Source organism: Castor canadensis, chromosome 7 (genome assembly GCF_047511655.1).
Source record: "Castor canadensis chromosome 7, mCasCan1.hap1v2, whole genome shotgun sequence".
NCBI lineage: Eukaryota > Metazoa > Chordata > Mammalia > Rodentia > Castoridae > Castor > Castor canadensis.
Window position 1 is genome coordinate 127,009,798 of NC_133392.1, and position 11,484 is coordinate 127,021,281.

Here is an 11,484-nt window from a genome sequence, read left to right on the forward strand (position 1 = left end):
TAAATAAACACGCAGGCCTGACAACGCAGGTGCAGTGTCACCTTTCCCAGTGTGCTTGGAAAGGGAAAAGCTTGTAGCAGAGGCTCCCACACAGGAGAACTCTGAGCAAACAAAGCCTGTGGGGCCAAGTGAGTGCTAAGCTCACCCCAGAGATCTGCATAAATAACGCCGCTAGCAACAGCAGGCTGACAGCAGTGGGCAGTGAAGCCACAGCAGCAGATACCAGTCTCAGAACTGTCTCCAGACTCCTTTTTTTCTTTTTCTCCCTACCCTTGATGAGAGAACAACCGAATTACACCTGCAAGCTGAAAAACTTACTGAAACTGTATTGCATTTGAACTTGAGACACTTGGTGGGTTTTTATTTTTCGTGTGTGTGTGTAGTTTTGTTCTACTTTACGCATCCCCTTTGATGAGACAACTACAGAACAACATCTGAGGCACCATCTACAGGACTGGAGACTGAGATGGACACCCAAATTATTAAGACTGAAACTTCATTGCATTTGAACTTGGAGGTTTTTTGGTTTTTTCTTTTTTAAATTTTCCATTTTTCATCTTATTTTAATTCATTTTTATATATAGATATTTCTTTCATTTACTTATTTTTTATTTTTATTCTTATCTTTTTTTTATTTTTGATTTTCAATCCTCTCTCTGTCTCTCTAATGCCTGTTCAGCTTACTGTCAATTAGTACACTAACACTCCCTGTTTATACCTTTGAAACTTTCTTGTCTGATACCTAGTTCTGTTTTCTCCTTCTTGTCAGTATATTTGTTTTCTCCCTTTCTTTAACTTCTTGCTTTCCATCTCAGCTCAACCTTCCATTCTAAATATTCCCATTGTTATTATTACAAGCTAGAAAATACTTAATTGCACAAAGCACAGGCACAGCAACAACACCAAAGACAATGACAGGAAGACAGAAAAAACAGGGAAACCAGTTTCCCCACAGCAAAAAATTAGTACAGGAACCAGAGGGGAATGAAGAAAACAGATACTCAGATCCAGACTCCAACAAAATGAAGATAAACTATACCAAAGGACCCAATGAAGCCCACAAGAATAATTTAAAAGAAGACATACTACAGGTACTCAATGAGAGTTTTATAGAGATGATACTGGATAAGGTCAACCAAGATGTACAGGAGACACTCAAGAAATTCCAAGACAACAAAAATAGAGAATTTGAAAAAGCAAAAGAAGAAATAAAGGAAACCATAGAAGCACTGTATAAACACCAAAGTGAAAGAGAGAACATGATGAATAAACAGATAAATGAACTCAGGACAAAAATAGATAACATTAAAGAGGAAACCAGCCAGGATATGGAAAACCTCAGAAAAAAAAGAATGAAACAGAACTGCAAAACAAAACGGAAGGCCAATCCAGCAGAATAGAACAAACAGAAGACAGAATCTCAGAACTTGAAGATGAAATGGTAATTAAAGGAAAAACCAAAGAACTATTAACTAAACAACTCAAGACCTATAAAAAGAAAATACAAGAACTCACCGACTCCATCAAAAGACCAAACTTGAGAATCATGGGCATCGAAGGAGAAGAGGTGCAAGTGAAGGGAATGCGTAATATATTCAACAAAATAATTACAGAAAATTTCCCAAATCTAGAGAAAGATATTCCCATACAGATGCAAGAGGCCTCCAGGACACCAAACAGACCAGCTCAAAATAGAACTACCCCACGACATATCATCATTAAAACAACAAGTTCATAAACTAGGGAAAGAATATTGAAGGCTGTAAGAGAGAAAAAACAAGTAACATACAAAGGTAAACCCATCAAAATCACAGCAGACTTCTCAACAGAAACATTAAAAGCAAGAAGAGCATGGGGTGAGATCTTCCAGGCACCGAATGAAAATAACTTCAACCCCAGGATACTCTACCCAGCAAAACTATCATTCAAAATAGATGGAGCAATAAAAGTCTTCCATGATAAGCAGAAACTAAAACAATATGTGACCACAAAGCCACCACTGCAAAAGATTCTGCAAGGGATCCTGCACACAGAAAGTGAAACCCAACTTAACCATGAAAAGACAGGCAGCACCAAACCACAGGAAAAGAAAAAGCAAGACAGTAGAAAGTAACCTCAACTTAGGTACACACAATCAAACCTTCAAACAACTAAGACAACTAAATGACAGGAATCACCACATACCTATCAGTACTAACGCTTAATGTTAACAGATTTAATTCACCCATCAAAAGGCACTGCTTGATGAAATGGATTAAAAAGGAAGATCCAACAATTTTTTGCTTACAGGAGACCCATCTCACCGACAGAAATAAGCATGAAAAGGATGAAAGGCTGGAAGAAGATTTACCAAGCCAATGGCCCCCAAAAACAGGCAGGAGTAGCAATACTTATCTCTGACAAAGTAGACTTCAAACCTACATTGATCAAACGAGATAAAGAAGGACATTCCATACTAATAAAAGGGGAAATAGACCAAAAGGAAATAATAATTATCAACCTGTATGCACCCAATGTCAACGCACCCAATTTCATCAAACATACCCTGAAAGACCTAAAAGCATATATAAACGCCAACACAGTGGTTGTGGGAGACTTTAACACCCCATTATCATCAATAGATAGGTCATCCAAACAAAAAATCAATAAAGAAATCCAAGATCTAAAATATGCAATAGATCAAACGGACCTAGTTGATGTCTACAGAACATTTCATCCAACCTCTACACAATATACATTCTTCTCAGCAGCCCATGGAACCTTCTTCAAAATAGATCATATCCTAGGGCACAAAGAAAGTCTCACCAAATACAAGAAAATAGAAATTATACCATGCATACTATCTGATCACAATGCAGTAAAAGTAGAACTCAACAACAAAAGTAAAGACAAAAAACATGCAAACAGCTGGAAACTAAGTAACTCATTACTTAATGAAGAATGGATCATTGATGAAATAAAAGAGTAAATTAAATAGTTCCTGGAAGTCAATGAAAATGAAAACACAACCTACCGGAACCTATGGAACACAGCTAAGGCAGTCTTGAGAGGAAAGTTTATAGCCATGAGTGCATATATTAAAAAGATTGAAAGATCCCAAATCAATGACCTAATGATACATCTCAAACTCCTAGAAAAACAAGAACACGCAAATCCAAAAACAAATAGAACCCAGTATTACACTTATCCCAAAACCAGGCAAACACACCTCCAAAAAGGAGAACTATAGGCCAATCTCCTTAATGAACACTGACACAAAAATCCTCAAGAAAATAATGGCAAACCGAATTCAACAACACACCAAAAAGATTACTCACCACGACCAAGTAGGCTTCATCCCAGGGATGCAGGGGTGGTTCAACATACGAAAATCAATAAATGTAATAAACCACATTAACAGAAGCAAAGACAAAAACCACTTGATCATCTCAATACATGCAGAAAAAGCCTTTGATAAGATCCAACACCATTTCATGATAAAAGCTCTAAGAAAACTAGGAATAGAAGGAAAGTACCTCAACATTATAAAAGGTATATATGACAAACCTACAGCCAGCATTATACTTAACAGAGAAAAACTGAAACCATTCCCTCTAAAATCAGGAACCAGACAAGGATGCCCACTATCCCCACTCCTATTCAACATAGTACTGGAATTCCTAGCCAGAGCAATTAGGCAAGAAGAAGGAATAAAAGGAATACAAATAGGTAAAGAAACTGTCAAAATATCCCTATTTGCAGATGACATGATCCTATACCTTAAAGACCCAAAAAAATCTACTCAGAAGTTTCTGGACATCATCAATAGCTATAGCAAAGTAACAGGATGTAAAATCAACATAGAAAAATCATTAGCATTTCTATATACTAACAATGAGCAAACTGAAAAAGAATGTATGAAAACAATTCCATTTACAATAGCCTCAAAAAAAATCAAATACCTAGGTGTAAACCTAACAAAGATATAAAAGACCTCTACAAGGAAAACTATACACTTCTGAAGAAAGAGATTGAGGAAGACTATAGAAAGTGGAGAGATCTCCCATGCTCATGGATTGGTAAAATCAACATAGTAAAAATGTCGATACTTCCAAAAGTAATCTACATGTTTAATGCAATTCCCATCAAAATTCCAATGACATTCATTAAAGAGATTGAAAAATCTACTGTGAAATTTATATGGAAACACAAGAGGCCACGAATAGCCAAGGCAATACTCAGTCAAAAGAACAATGCAGGAGGTATCACAATACCTGACTTCAAACTATATTACAAAGCAATAACAATAAAAACAGCATGGTACTGGCACAAAAACAGACATGAAGACAGGTGGAACAGAATAGAGGACCCAGATATGAAGCCACACAACTATAACCAACTTGTCTTTGACAAAGGAGCTAAAAATATACGATAGAGAAATAGCAACCTCTTCAACAAAAACTGCTGGGAAAACTGGTTGGCAGTCTGCAAAAAACTGAAACTAGATCCATGTATATCACCCTATACCAAGATTAACTCAAAATGGATCAAGGATCTTAATATCAGACCCCAAACTCTAAAGTTGATACAGGAAAGAGAAGGAAATACTCTGGAGTTAGTAGGTATAGGTAAGAACTTTCTCAACAGAACCCCGGCAGCACAGCAACTAAGAGATAGCATAGATAAATGGGACCTCATAAAGCTAAAAAGCTTCTGTTCATCAAAAGAAATGGTCTCTAAACTGAAGAGAACACCCACAGAGTGGGAGAAAATATTTGCCAGCTACACATCAGACAAAGGACTGCTAACCAGAATATATAGGGAACTTAAAAAACTAAATTCTCCCAAAACTAATGAACCAATAAAGAAATGGGCAAGTGAACTAAACAGAATTTTCTCAAAAGAAGAAATTCAAATGGCCAAAAAACACATGAAAAAATGCTCACCATCTCTAACAATAAAAGAAATGCAAATTAAAACCACACTAAGATTCCACCTCACCCCTGTTACAATAGCCATCATTAGCAACACCACCAACAACAGGTGTTGGCGAGGATGCGGGGAAAAAGGAACCCTCTTACACTGTTGGTGGTAATGCAAACTAGTACAACCACTCTGGAAAAAAATTTGGAGGCTACTTAAAAAGCTAGACATTGATCTACCATTGATCCAGCAATATCACTCTTGGGGATATACCCAAAAGACTGTGACACAGGTTACTTCAGAGGCACCTGCACACCCATGTTTATTGCGGCACTATTCACAATAGCCAAGTTATGGAAACAGCCAAGATGCCCCACCACCGATGAATGGATTAAGAAAATGTGGTATCTATACACAATGGAATTTTATGCAGCCATGAAGAAGAACGAAATGTTATCATTTGCTGGTAAATGGATGGAATTGGAGAACATCATTCTGAGTGAGGTTAACCTGGCCCAAAAGACCAAAAATCGTATGTTCTCCTTCATATGTGGACATTAGATCAAGGGCAAACAATGGGATTGGACTTTGAGCACATGATAAAAGCGAGAGTACACAAGGGAGGGTGAGGATAGGTAAGACACCTAAAAAATTAGCTAGCATTTGTTGCCCTAATGCAGAGAAACTAAAGCAGATACCTTAAAAGCAACTGAGGCCAATAGGAAAAGGAGACCAGGAACTAGAGAAAAGGTGAGATCAAAAAGAATTAACCTAGAAGGTAACACACACGCTCAAGAAATTAATATGAGTCAACTCCCTGTATAGCTATCCTTATCTCAACCAGCAAAAACCCTTGTTCCTTCCTATTATGGCTTATACTCTCTCTACAACAAAATTAGAAATAAGGGCAAAATAGTTTCTGCTGGGTATTGAGGGATTGGGGGGTTGAGGGAGGGGGCGGAGTGGGTGGGAAGGGAGGGGGTGGGGGCAGGGGGTGAAATGACCCAAGCCTTGTATGCACATATGAATAATAAAAGAAAAAAAAGAAAAGTGATCTGTCAAAGAAAATAGAGGAAAGGGGGAAATAAAATAAAAACTTAAATAATAAAAGCTTTCTAAGTATGCCAATAGTGTAAGCTCAGCACAAAATGTTGACTGGTTTTTCTTTCTTTGACCAATTGCAGCAGTCCACTTCCCAGTAGGAGCAAATAGTCAGCTTAGCTTCCTCTTTTTTCCTTTGTGTTGTTCACCTAGCAACCAGAGGCATGTTCTGTGGTATGAGCCAGCAGTTATTACTTCTCAGGACTGGGTGGAACACACTGTAAGCCTTCCACCAGCAAGTCCTATTTTCTGGAGCCTTCAAATGTCTGGTGCTGGGGTTGGGATGCACTTTTGTAGTGAAACACTCCACTAGTTCTATACTCCCAATCTCCCCCTCTTGAAGCTTTGCCCAGACAAGAAGTGGCCTCCACTCCCCTCTGTGAGTCTGAGCAATTTGTCTCTACAGAACCATACTTATTTTTTTTCTTTTATGGCTGTCTAAATGTAATATTTTCTTGATCTTCTCTTAAATCCCTGATATTCCTTCTTCTACTTATCTACTCTATTGGTGATGTTTTCTACTGTGTTTTTTATTTGATCACAAACTTTAAGAACTCTCGGACATGATCAAGAGACAAAACTTAATAATCCATGGAGTAGAAGGAGCTGAGTTACAAACTAAAGTCATATAAAACCTATTCAATGAAATTAAAGCAGAAAATTTCCCAAACCTAGGGAAAGATATGGACGTCCAAGTGCAGGAAGCATTTAGAACCCTATATACACATGACCAGAGAAGAACCTCTCCATATCACATTATAGTTAAAATGCTAAGACTACAGAAAAAAGAAAGAATATTGAAAACAACAAGAAAAAATACCAACTTACTTATAAAGGCAAACTCATCATAAGTATATCAGACTTCTCAGCAGAAACCCTGAAAGCCAGGAAAGGGTGGAATGACATATTTAAAGCTCTGAAAATAAGTACCTACGAACCAATAGTACAATATTCAGCAAAGTTATCATTTAAAATCAGTGGAGAAATAAAGACCGTGCAAAACAAGTACAAACTAAAGCAATTCAGAAGATACTAAAGCAATTCATGAGCACTAAGCCAGCATTTCAGAAGATACTTAAAGATGAGACAGAAAGAGTCACAAACACAAGAGCTCAGGAAGAATAAATTTCATAAGAGGAATAGAACAAGTGAGAATTAGAAAATGATCAAACATGTTCAACTCAGTCAACCAGCAAACTCCTAAAATGAATAAAAGAGAAAGAAAAGAACAAACAATTCAAATCAACTAAGAAAAATACAACAAAATTACAGAAATCAGCAAATACTTCTCAATGATAATCCTAAACATAAGTGTCTTAACTTTCCAAGTAAAAAGATATAGACTGACTGATTGGGTTTAAAAAATATCCAACTGTTTATTGTCTACAAGGAACACAGCTCATTGGCAAAGACACACAGAGAAAGAAATTGAGAGGATCTAAAACTGTATACCAAGCAAGTGAAAGCAAGAAACAAGCAAGAGTTATACTCATCTGACAAAGCAGACTTCCAGTCAAAATTAGTCAGAAGTCATAAGAGATAAAGAAGGTCACTTCATACTAATAAGGATAATAATCCATCAAGAAGATATGCAGCAAATGTTAGTGCATCCAATTTCATAAAGCAAGCACTATTGTACATGAAGACACAAATAGGTTCAGATACAATAATATGAGGTGACTTCAATCCCCAACTCTCATCAATACATAGATCATCCAGACCAAAAAAAAAGAAAAAGGAAACTTCAGAGTTAGGCAGCACAATAGATCAAGTGTACTTAAGGTATTCCATGCAACAGCTATGGAATACCCATTCCTCTCAGCAGCCCATGGAACTTTTTACAAAACAGGGAATAAAGCCATAAAGCAAGTCTTGACAAATATAAAACATTGAAATAATTTCTCATACCTTAACAGATTATAATGGAATAAAATTAGAAATAAATAGCAAGAAAAACAATACCAACACATAAAGATTAAACAATGCACTTTTGAATGATCAGTGGGTCATTGAAGAAATCAGGGAGGAAATTTAAAAATTCCTAGATACAAATAAAAATGAAAACACAACTTATCAGAGCCCTTGGGATGTAGCAAAAGCAGTTCTAAAAGGGAAATCTGTAGCTATGAGTGCTCACATTTAAAAAAAAAAAAATAAGAGATCTCCAGTGTCAGAGCATCTCAAGTGATAGAGCACCTGTCTAGCAAGCAAGAGGCACTGAATTCAAACCCCAGTCCTGCCAATAAAAACAAAAAGACAGACAGAGAGAGAGAGAGATCTCAAATAACCTAATGATGCACCTTAAGGTCTTAGAACAACAAGAAAAAACCAAACCTAAAATTAGTATGTGTAAAGAAATAACAAACATCAAGGTAGAAATTAATGAAATGGAGACTAAAAGAATAATATGAAGAATCAATGAAACAAAGAGTTGGTTCTCTGAAAAGATAAATAAGATTAATAAACACTTAGCCAAACTAACCAAAAGGAAGAGAAATAAGACATAAATTAATAAAATTAGAGATCAAAAGGGGACATTACAACAGATACCAATGAACTCCAGAGAATCAGCGACTTGTTTGAAAACTTATACTGTAATGAATTGGAAAATCTAGAAGAAATTGATAAATTTTGATACAGATGCAAGAATGGATTGACAAAAGCCATCAATACATGTAATACAGCACATAAATAGAATAAGAGACAAAAAATTCCCAACAGATGAAGAAAATCTGCTTTTAACAAAATTCAACATTTCTTCATGATAAAAGCCCTGAAGAAACTAGAAATAAAAGTAACATACCTCAACACAATAAAGGGTACAGGCAACACTGTACTGAAATGATAAAAACTAAAAGCATTTCCTCTAAAAATCAGGAGAGAAGAGTGTCTACTTTCTTCCCTCTTATTCAATAGAGTGTTTGAATTCTTAGCCAGAGTAAATAAGGCAAGAGAAAGAAACAAAAGGAATACAAATAGGAAATGAAGAAATGAATTATTATAGTTTGCAGATGATATGAATCTATACTTAAAAGACCCTAACGACTCCACTCCAGAAATTAGAATATGGTGTATGGAGGCACAAATGGGCAGTGAGAAATGTGCAGAATGAGAGCCAACAACAAACTCTTCTGAGCACCATTCTGCAGTGGAGAAGCTGAGGGGCAAGAATGGTCCAGGCAGGGCTCCTCTACTTCCAAAATGGGGAGTCCTGAGCACTTTAAATGCTGAAAGGAGCAGGCGGAAGATGCAGACAGAGAAGGAGATGAGACAAGTTGGATCCAGTTTCCCAATATGCAAGACATGAGAGCTATAGGGAAGGACAGGCCATGCTCAGGTGGCAAATGGCAGATAGGGGAAAGGCAGGTTCTGAGGGGACAAGAAGGACACTGGATCCTTCAGGCCTTGGGCAGGAGAAAGACTGCCCTGAACAGGACAGATGAGTGGGAAACAGGGGCCAGCAAAGAAGTCTAAGAACAATCACAAAGAAGGACATGAAGCAGAGCAAGAGCTGGGCCCAGCAATATTGAAGATGCAGAAGCCACCTGGAGTAGGGTAGCAGAATCTGTGAGCCTTCCAACAAGCCTTAAGGGAAAGCTAGGTCCTCTGGTTTGTTATAGGGTCCTCCGAGGCCCTACCCACAGTGTCCCTATGATTCCCCTTCCAGGGATTCTCTCCCTCCTCCAAGGCCCAGCCTGAGAAACCTCCTCAGTGCATCTCCACCCCAAGCAGAATGAATAACTCCTTCTTGAGAGCCCCTAAAGGCCTGTCTTTAAAACTGTACAATAACCTCTGGAGTGCTAAGTTCTTTAGACTTTTTTTCATTTAACTTTCATAACACACCCTCCAAAGTTAGGAATTACCATCTCATTTTGCCAAAGAGGACCGAGGTTCAGAGAGGTACAAACAGTAGCACAAGGACTTGTCTAGGGAAGCCTGAGAATAAAGCCATCTTTTCCCTTTGCCACTGTGTTAGAACTATCTGAGTGAGAGTGTACCATCATCTAAATGTGTGTGTCCCTCCCCTCTGGCTGTATGCTCCATGGGATACATGAGGGATAGGGTTGGCCTCATCTGCGCACCACCAGCAGACCAGCACAGCACTCATGGTGAATATTTGTGCAGACCCCAGAGGCAAATCATCTGGCCCAACCCTTACATTTTATTTATAAGGATATCTATAGGATCCTTATAATATCTGTCATAGATAAGAAAACTGAGGCTAAAGAGAAAGGAAGGTACTTACCAGGGTCACATAGAAAATCAATACTAGTACTGGGTTAGGACCCAGGACATCTGACTCTGAAACAAGAGCTGGGCCTACAAAACCTAGAATGGGGTTTGTGACCCTCCCAGGTACCACTCCCTCACTTGTAGCTGCCTAATTATTTGCCCACTAATCCTGTTATGTTCTGTGTGCCCTGAGCCCTGGATCAAAAACCAACTTCAAGGACCAGGAGCAGGGCCAACACCACTCTCCTGCTCTCTGAGCCAAAGGAAGCCACCCCAAGGAGCAACTTGGCCATCTGCCCAGGACTGGAATGGAGGGTGAACCTACAGTTCAAAGGTCATGCAGGGGTCCTCTTTGTTGCATTAGAGAAAACACAGATCAGAAACATCTGTGAGAGTGCAAAGAGAGGCTTAGTTCAGCCTAGGGGCTTAGATACGATATGGGGGCTACAGAGCCAAGACCAGAAGGATACATAAAAGATAGCCAGATAGAGAGGAGAATGAGAAGGGTGTTCCTAGTGAAGGGAAAAACAAGACAAAGACTGGGAGGTGGAAGAAAGAAAAGAGTGTTCAGAAGTCTGAAATTTCATGGAGGCTGTAATGAAGGTGCCAGGAGATGCAGAGAGTTGAGGGGAATAAGATAGAGTGCAGAGTTGAGCAAAGTGAGAAATTCTTCCCCTATAAGGAAGAGAATAGCACTGGGTACTTCAGGTGTGGAGAATGGAATGAGCAAATTTCAGAAGAGGGTGCAGAGAGAAAGCTATTTAAATTATGGCTCTGCCCTGCATAGAATCTTTCAATGAGCTCACACCTCTTCCCCTTGGGATGGAAGCCAAACACTTTGCTTTCCTGGCCTGGCACAAGCTGACTCTTAAGGGCCAACCTAGTGCCTCCCCACCTGCACCCTGTACCTCCACCTCACATGCAGCTCACCACAACAGGACAACTTGCACCTGCAATGCTTTCCCCAACTAAGATGCTTCCTCCAGGAAGCCCCCCTTGCAACCAGTCTCTTCCTAGTTTCTGTCCCAAGGTCCCCAGGGCTGGCCTACACCATAGCTGTAGTTATGCAGTTTCATTATGTAATAGAAAGTGAGAAGTATTGTTTTACACAGTCATGTGCAATCTCCACCAATTGGAGATTGGAATTGTTTTCAGGAAGAGAATATTCTTTGAGTTAGAAAAAGACAAAAAAAAGTAAATCTGCAAATGAAATTAGCTTGTTCATAGGTTAGATGTGAACTGAGCAGA